The sequence below is a fragment of the Nicotiana attenuata genome, chromosome 2 (assembly GCF_001879085.1).
Source record: "Nicotiana attenuata strain UT chromosome 2, NIATTr2, whole genome shotgun sequence".
NCBI classification, from domain to species: Eukaryota; Viridiplantae; Streptophyta; class Magnoliopsida; order Solanales; family Solanaceae; genus Nicotiana; species Nicotiana attenuata.
Genome location: NC_031990.1, coordinates 51,103,283 through 51,112,133, shown reverse-complemented (window position 1 = coordinate 51,112,133; position 8,851 = coordinate 51,103,283). Strand labels below are relative to the sequence as shown.

Sequence of the window (8,851 nt, the reverse complement as noted above, 5' to 3'; positions counted from 1 at the left end):
GGTGAATCTGAGATGATGATTGTTCCCAAACAAACTTGTATAAGCCATTGTCCAGTTTACCAAGATCCAGAGGCTTCTTCAGAGAAGGGCCCTGTATAACACATGAGATTCTGGTAAACTGAACTATGCAATCAAATTGTTCAGTAATTTTGTGTACAGAAATGAGATTATGTTTAAAAGAAGGTAGATAAAGGACATTATGAAGAATAATGGACTCAGTTAAGACAAAAGATCCTGTACAGGTAACCTTAACTTTGTATCCATTTGGAAGGGAAACAAGAAATGGAATGGGTAAGGGTGTGATATTAATGAGATAGTCTTTATCGAAAGTCATATGGTCAGATGCACCTGAATCTACTATCCAAGTTAAGGAATCTGATTTACTCAGCAAAGTAGAATTAAAACTATATACAACAGTTTTAGGCAATAAAGTACCAGCAAAATTGGCAGAACTTAGAGTGTTGAGAGAGGGTCCAGAATCAGAGATGTGAGTTTGTTGAAGCAGGGATATCAATTGAGCATACTGCTGCTGAGTCAAGCCATGTACCACAGAACCTTGTTCTACCTGATTCTGAGTAGAGGTTGAAACAGAATTGGCAGAAACATTTTGTGGAGCAGAAGGTTCAGAATCTACCATGTTTGCAGCTGGTTTTCTACCCTTGGTGAATTTAAAATTTTGAGGAAATCCATTAAGCTTGTAACATTTGTCAATCAGGTGCCCTGTCTTCTTGCAATACTTACAGAAGAGACCAGACTTAGATTGATCAAAAAATACCCTCTGACTGTACTGTTTTTGTTGTGGCTGTGATTGAGTAAATTTGATATTATTGGAACTAGCATTGAAAGAAGCAGACTCTGGATGAAACTGGGGATTTGTAGTAATTTGTCTTTGTTTTTCATCTTGTAGAAGGATGTTATAGACAGAATCAAGAGAGGGTAAAGGATGCATCATTAGTAGATTGCTTCTAACACCCACATAAATCTCGTTTAATCCCATAAGAAACTGATGTACTTTGTCCTCTTCTCTTTCCTTTTGTAAACCCTCTTTAGCAGCACAATTACAAGAGTTTGCATGACTACTACGTATAGCCTCCAATTCATCCCATATTTTCTTAAGTTTGTTGAAATAAGAAGGAATATCAAAAGATCCTTGATATGTGGATGCCAGTTCTCTTTTTAATTCAAACACCTTAGTTCCATTTACTGTCCCATATCTATTATTAAGTTGTTTCCATATGCTCTCAGCGGTATCTGAATACTGCACACTCTCAGCTATGTCTGGTGAGAGTGAATTGGTCAGCCATGATATGACCATATTGTTGCAACGATCCCATTGCCTAAATTGAGGGGAATTTTCAGGAGGCCTAACACAGGTCCCGTCAATAAAGCCAATTTTATTTCTAGCAGATAACGAAACAATCATACTACGCTTCCAACCCCCAAAACCACTCCCTGAAAATGGTATAGCCACCAGAGAAACTCCAGGAATATCAGAAGAAAGAAGAAATAACGGGGAAGATGGTTCAGGTATGTAAGCAGATGAAGAACTCATAGGAGGATCTAGACTACCCATATCAATCAATTCAATACTTTTTCATGCAATAAGAAAATCGAACAGTTAGGGAACGAAGTTACCAATCTTCTTCGCGACCTGAAGAAGCAAAGGCCTTCAGTGATAGAAAAACTAGGTCTGAAAAAAAACCTAGGTTCTTCGAACAAGTCTGAACTCCTTTAACAAGTCTGAAAACTCGAACAAAAGTCCACACGAACTTCAAATCAGAGAGCTCCGTTGAAAATCTCCACCAAAACCACCTTGAATCCTTCTCGATTCGTTAAAACCCAGATCTTCGACGAACAGAAGAAAAACTCCACCAAATCAAACGAGGGTAGAATCGGACAACGTATATGAGTAGGAATTAGTGAAATCCCCGCTCTGATACCATGTTAACTACTAGAATCAGAGGAAATTGAAGAGATTCATCTATGGAGGTAGGTTTCTAGAATGTTCTCTTCAGAGAACTTGAACGAAATGAATTTGGGAGAATGAGTCGGTCAACCCAATTGAGTTGGGCCTCTGTCTTTATATACAAACCCGGATCCGGTCCATTTACAAGATTAGTCCAACAAATACAAATCAGAAAATAATAAGAAAAAGAAAAAGCTAGATACACGGCTATATACATAAATATTACAGTTGGGCCTATCAGTATTGCTCTTTCAATTTTGGGCTTGAAGCCAAATATGCAGATAGCCCAACAGAAGTCTCTGCCGGGACATTGGTTTCTACTTCAACAGCAAATTTAGCAGCTGCAATCCCCACTGCTACACTTTGCATGACATCTAAACCAGCAGAGAGAGAAGCTATAGTCCCGCCAACCAAGCAATCTCCAGCCCCTGTAAGCCTCACTACTGATGCAGAAAGTGCAGGGAAATGGACAGCATAAAAATCTGAGTACAGCCCGTATCTTGAAGCACCATAAAATCGACCACTTACGCATTCTGCATCAACAGCTTCCCGCAACTGTTTACTGGATGAAGGAAGTTGGTTTCCCTTAAAATCAAGTTTTTGAAGAAGATCGGACTTAGCTTTGGAGCATAAGAATACACCATCTTGTCCGACTGTAACAACAATCACCTTCACACCATTGTCTAGCAAACACGAAATGGCAGGTTTAAGCATTTCGAACAAAGATTCGACAGTACTACTATGATCTCTCTGAACTGGAGAAAATTTGTCTCTGCCACGGCCGGATAAGGCATTTGCCATGGCAATAAGTTCATCTTCATTGGCTGAGACAAAAGTTACATAGTGGACCACTGAAGCAATTCTCCTAGATCTGGCCACTGATACAGGGTCAAACCAGACCGGAGTAGTGAACTGAGCGGCCATTCGACAAGATGCCTCAAGAGAATGAGAACTCAGGTTCGCATCCACCATCAGTATTGGAGCTGAGCTTATTTTTGAACTTTTCAATCCACTTGGGTGTGAGAAACTTGTCAATTGACTCAACACAAGCCACAGCAGCTGCCAGTCCACCTTTTTCATCAAAGACATTGCAACTGACAGCAGTCTCAATATCTTGCTGTCTCAGAATACCTTGTACGGATAACCGAGTAGATTCCCAGTGTTCGTATAGCGACTTTCCTGGAACGTCAAGTCCAACAGCTCTTATCAGGAATGGTTTTGCTTTAAGCTTTGACATGCAATCAGCAACATGCCTTGCCACACCACCCAATACTTTTGTAATCTTTCCAGGAGAGGCAGATGACCTTGTATGATTAGCTGCAGGCACAGAATTGGGAACTGCAATAGTATCCAATATCATAACTCCGATCACTACAGGAACAGCCTCTGTTTGCTGAGGTGGTACTGGATTCTGTTGTTGATCAGTTGGTGTTGGCGTCAATGTCAACGGACTACTCATATTGCTCGATAGTGGCACGGCTGGCTTTGCCATTGTTAGCTTGCTCGACACTGGCGCTTCTGGCTTTGCCACTATCAGCTTGGGTGGAAGCGGTGGAGGGGTAGGTGGTGGCTTGGGCGCGTAACCGGATTCGCTTGAAATGTGATTTGCCAAAGGGCGAAAATTTAGCTTTCCCATTAGTATATTGTAACATTGTTTTCCAAACTCTCTGCCAATAGTAGATTTCCGCGCTATCTGCAATCTTCTATCTTCCTGCATGTATTCCTTTTCACTTGTCAATCCTTGATAAAATTATAAATCCTCGTGACGTACAGAAATTATTTGGAAAAGATTTCTTCTTTAGAATAAGGTTTAGATCCTCCAAAGCGGGAAATGGTTGAATTTCTGGCAACTAGGCCAAAAGCTAGAGAATGAGAAACTTCTCTTAATGTTCGAGATTGAAACACATTGATGTGCTAAGCCTAAGGATTGGATCATGAGAACTGACGGATGATTGATCAACAACTAAAATTACGTAAACAAATTGGAATTGACCATATGAATTTTCATTGAGTATTTTTTTTTTCCAATTAATTTCATGTCAGGGTAATATTATGGAGTACAAAATAAAATTAGAAAATAAGAGTACTACTAACAAGTTCTTACACATGATTGGGAATAGAATATATTCTTTATCTTGATCAATTAAAGAAAATAATCCTCCTAGTCAAAATAGAAATTCATTCGTGGAAACATTTTTTCCTATTTGGTCTCTTAATCGTAAGACAGGAAGAGAGTGATAAGCATAGCATATAATATATATTGAGAATTTTCGAGTTTAGTGAAGAACACAACATTTTAAAAATGATACTGTGTGAAAACATTTCGGAGATGAGAGAGAAAAAGTTATACTCCAGTAATTTGTTTAAAAAAATGTCACCTTTTTTTTTAATAGTTAGTAGTACAGGATTTTTTTTTTCTAACGGCCTCATTTATTCCTGATGACAATCTCTAATAAGAATGACATGTCATGTTTAAAACCATCTGAAAAAGAAAATTTGTTTTTGGTATGTTATAGCCTTTAGTTTCAGACAAGATTAAAAGAAAGTTCTTTGCATTTTTAAAAATCTCGTGTCTGGTCAATCTAAGGTACATTCCATCTGTAGCATTTTGTCTTTTAGTTGAAAACTTTTAGTTTGATTGTGCACAAAGTATCATAAGGTACTTTTTTTTTTGTTTAAATCTTATCTCTTATACTAAAGATGCGTATTACAATACAAAAATATCATTTGAATTGGGGTATTATCATTTTTAGACCGTTTCAAAAATTAATTATATTTGGTAGCAAATATATATATATATATATATATATATATATATATATATATATATATATATATATATATATATATATTTCGGCTATTATTTTAACAGTGATTATACAATATCATTTTCTCATTTAAGTATGACACGATTATATCTATAAGGAAGTATCATGGTGTGTTTGCTTTCCTAGAAAATTATTTCATAGGGGAAATAAAGGCAATGAGGAAAAAAATATCCTAACCACCTAATAAAAAAAAAAAGTAATTGCCAACCGTGACCTAAAATATTTAAATGTTTATCCTTAAATAAATACATTAACAAGTTCAATGTAGCTAAGCAATCTCATAACATAAATAAAAAATTGCAACTTTACTTTAAGGATGACTTCTATCGATTCCGTTCTTATCTTAATTTTTTTTTATAGTAATTTCCAGTAAAGAGATGGGTGTAATTTGTACAACAAACATGTGCATATATTTTTCTTTCCCTCGCAAACATGTGCATATATAACGCAACAACTTAATTAACTGGGTGATAGGGTGAGAATGGGGAGGGCGGAAAATAGAGCTGTCAATTATATAGGCCGACCCAGACCAGCCTAGTCCAGCCCACGTGGCCTTGGCATTTTATGGGCTGGGTTGGACCGATCCATCACTTTAATGGGCCTTAAAATAGCCCAGCCCAACATTTATTAGTCAAGAAATATCTTGTAGGATAGAAAGTTTTTGTAAAACTTAATAATTTTCACATTGTTCCACTAAATTACAATAAAACACAACAAAAGGCATGACATAGTTCATTCATTAAAAGTCAAAATTCAAAATAAATTACTCGAAAAAGCTATCATGATACTTATGTCATATCCAATACAACACATTATGTTCATCAAGCATATCTGGGAAGAAAGGAAAGAACACTACTTTTTAAATTTTAGAAAATTTAGCTTCTTATTAGTTACTTATTTCATAATTTTATTTAACTTAAACTTATGTTTAAAGTTTAAATTTTAAAAATTTGATCTTTTAATATGTTGGCTTAGTAAACTTTGAGTTTGAACTACTCTTCTTGTTACTTTTAGTTTTTTATTTCATTTTAATTTTTGTATTTTAAATTAAATATTTTTTATTAGGGCCACGTGCCAGCTCAGTCCAGTCTCGGTCAAGCCTCCCGGTTCCTTGGCTTATTCGGGTCGGACTTAAAAAGCTTTTTTCTTAAATGAACTTTAAAAATCTTAGCCCAACCCCACTAAATCATAGTCGGGTTGCGCTAGCCCTGCGGACCAAGCTCATATTTTGACGGACCTTAGTGGAAACCATAAAATTTCATGTGATGCCCAATTTTGCGCCACAAATAAAATCTGTATCCACTTTTAAAAAAAAATTTAACTGATGCCTATTTTTTTTTTAGTAACATCAGATACATACATTTTTCTCTTCTTCTTCTAGTTACAAAATGGGTTTGTTAAATTTGCAGTTGTTTTTAACAATTTGATAATTGAGATTTGTTCTTTATGATATTTGAAAGTTATATTTCAAATTTGAGCTCATCTGGAATAGATTTAGGTGTTGAATCATATGCTAGATTGTTGAAATTCGAAGAACAAGTTTATGTCACATAATTTTAGAATTTGAATCCAATTTTGAATCTAACGTTGTCTGAAGCTGTATTGATTGAACTACTTAAGATTTTATTTGATTCTGAAGTTATAATGAAATAATTTAGGCCTTATTTATTTGTACTTTAGTGTACAGTCTTAATCGTAATCATTCAAATCTTAGCCAATAGGTATATTTAATTTTAGGTCTGAGATTCATCATTATTTTAATAAATAAGTGTATTTTTCTTCTTCTTATTTTACAATCACTTAATAGATCTGAGTATATTTAAATAATTAAAATCTGTAACAAAGTCTTAATATCATTAAGATGACATTATCCACTTAAACACTAAGCGCTGTCACATCCCACTATTATCAACTACCACTACTCATGAATACCATCCACAACCACAATCATCACCACTAGCCACCATTTATAATTATCACCACCAACCATTATTACCAGATAATTACTACACACAACGAACACCATCACCAACCATCATACCCTAGCGGCACCCGCAATCATCACCAACTACTATATATTTGAAGAATTATTTATTGATATAGTATTAGACTAATTAATATTTTATATTTCTTAATTTTTAAGTAAAATCAATTTTTATATATTTAGATGTTGAAAAAATAAACAGTCTTACTTATTTAATTATTATTCAGATATTAATACACCTTTAATATTTAAATATGCATTCAGATTCAGACGCCTTAAGCTTCTTAAAATAATTTTTTTGTTTGAAATTTAGTTTCTTAAAGAAGCAACGAGGAAATTAAATTTTGATAGCTACTTTTTCCTTAAAATTTTTTGTTAAATTTTTTTTCTAATAGAAAAGATCCTAATAGATGACTCAAGGAACAACATATAAGGGGGAGGGGGGAAGATCGATGCAAGTTAAAGAAGAACATACCTTCACAAACTAGTGAAAGACCCAGAGACACGAAGAAGGCTGACGGTTGGAGTAGACAAATTACCCACAAAGGAAGGATTTGAGACCTAACATTTATAGAATTGTCGAGACTTAATCTTGTCCCATCTTAATAAACTTGATTAAAAAAATGATATTAGTTAGTATTGCAGTATATAAAAAGAGAATGCAGTACTATAGAATATGAAAACGTTTGACCCGCGATTATGGGACACTACACATGCTTCACATTTTCTTTTATTATTATTTTTCAGAACTAAATTCTACTTCCACTTAATCTCTTTAACATTTTGAATTTTATAAACATACACGCTTCATCTTTTAACTAGTCTTAGAGTGTTGCGCGTGTATTTCATATCAATGAATACAAATTTTATGAAAAGCATATAGATATTAGTCACAAAGGTACCTGAATTATGAAAAAGAAAATTAAAAAATCCAAATTCTTAAAAAATAATCATGAAAAACAACAACAACAACAACAACAACAACAACAACGATCCAGTATAGTCCCACAAGTGGGGACTGGGAAGGGTAGTGTGTACGCAAACCTTATCATTATTTATATTTATCTAATTCAATAAAAGAAGATCTCTACTCTACAAATACCTATATTAATAAAATTTTCACTGGGGATAGATTTAGGTTGTCACCCCATCCTTTCTAGGTAGATTCGACCATTATCATGATAATGAAATTATACATGCTAATATATATGGTTACATCCTTTAGCTTAATACTAATGAGTTAATACCAGTTAGCCACATATCCCTAACTTGATATTTATTTACGACTACATGCTATATTTATCCGCTAGATAGATTTATCGATACTACGAGAAACTACGAAAATCTACGACAACACTTTTTGGATATGTTTTATTAACATTTTTAAAACAAAAATAGCTTATAACAGCTAACATTTTCGAACATTACCAACCTTAAATCTTATTTTAACAATCTGAAAATAATGATGGGCTGCTGAGTATGATTTCACTACGATTTGCTTTAGGTTTTCATCTCATGATATTTTGAAGTGAAAGACTTCTAATGTCACCGAGATTAGTATTGTTCCGATAAAAATAATAATTATTTCTAAAATTTTGAATCTTGTGAAATTTAACATACTCAACTCATATAAGTAATCTTAATATGGTTATATTCCTAAATATTAGGAGTTCCTATATAGTTCAAATAGAAAAGATTTAATAGTCAGAACTTTAGTTAATTTCAACGTCATAAATATTAGAAAGTATTAATTAAATGATAATTTTTTCGATTATAAATTTATTTTTAAAAGATAAAAAGGCCGATCAATTTCGCGTTGACATTTCACGCTTTTGTAATAGTCAAGATTGATTGAAGCAGAAAAAATAATAATTAAAAAGTGAAATAATATCTTCTTATATATTTAATAGTTTTTAATTAGTCTCACACAACTATTTATCACATAATTAGAATAAATTAATATAAGTTTTTTGCAAGTACGAAAATGAAGTAAAATTATTCTTCGATAAAAAAAAATTCATTGATGTTGAAAAATTATAAAGTTCATCATGAATACAATTAGAGTATCATTAA

General features: G+C 33.6%; 1 pseudogene; it reads right to left on the bottom strand.

Moving 5' to 3' along the window:
• Window positions 2,049-7,323, bottom strand: LOC109209760 (annotated as a pseudogene).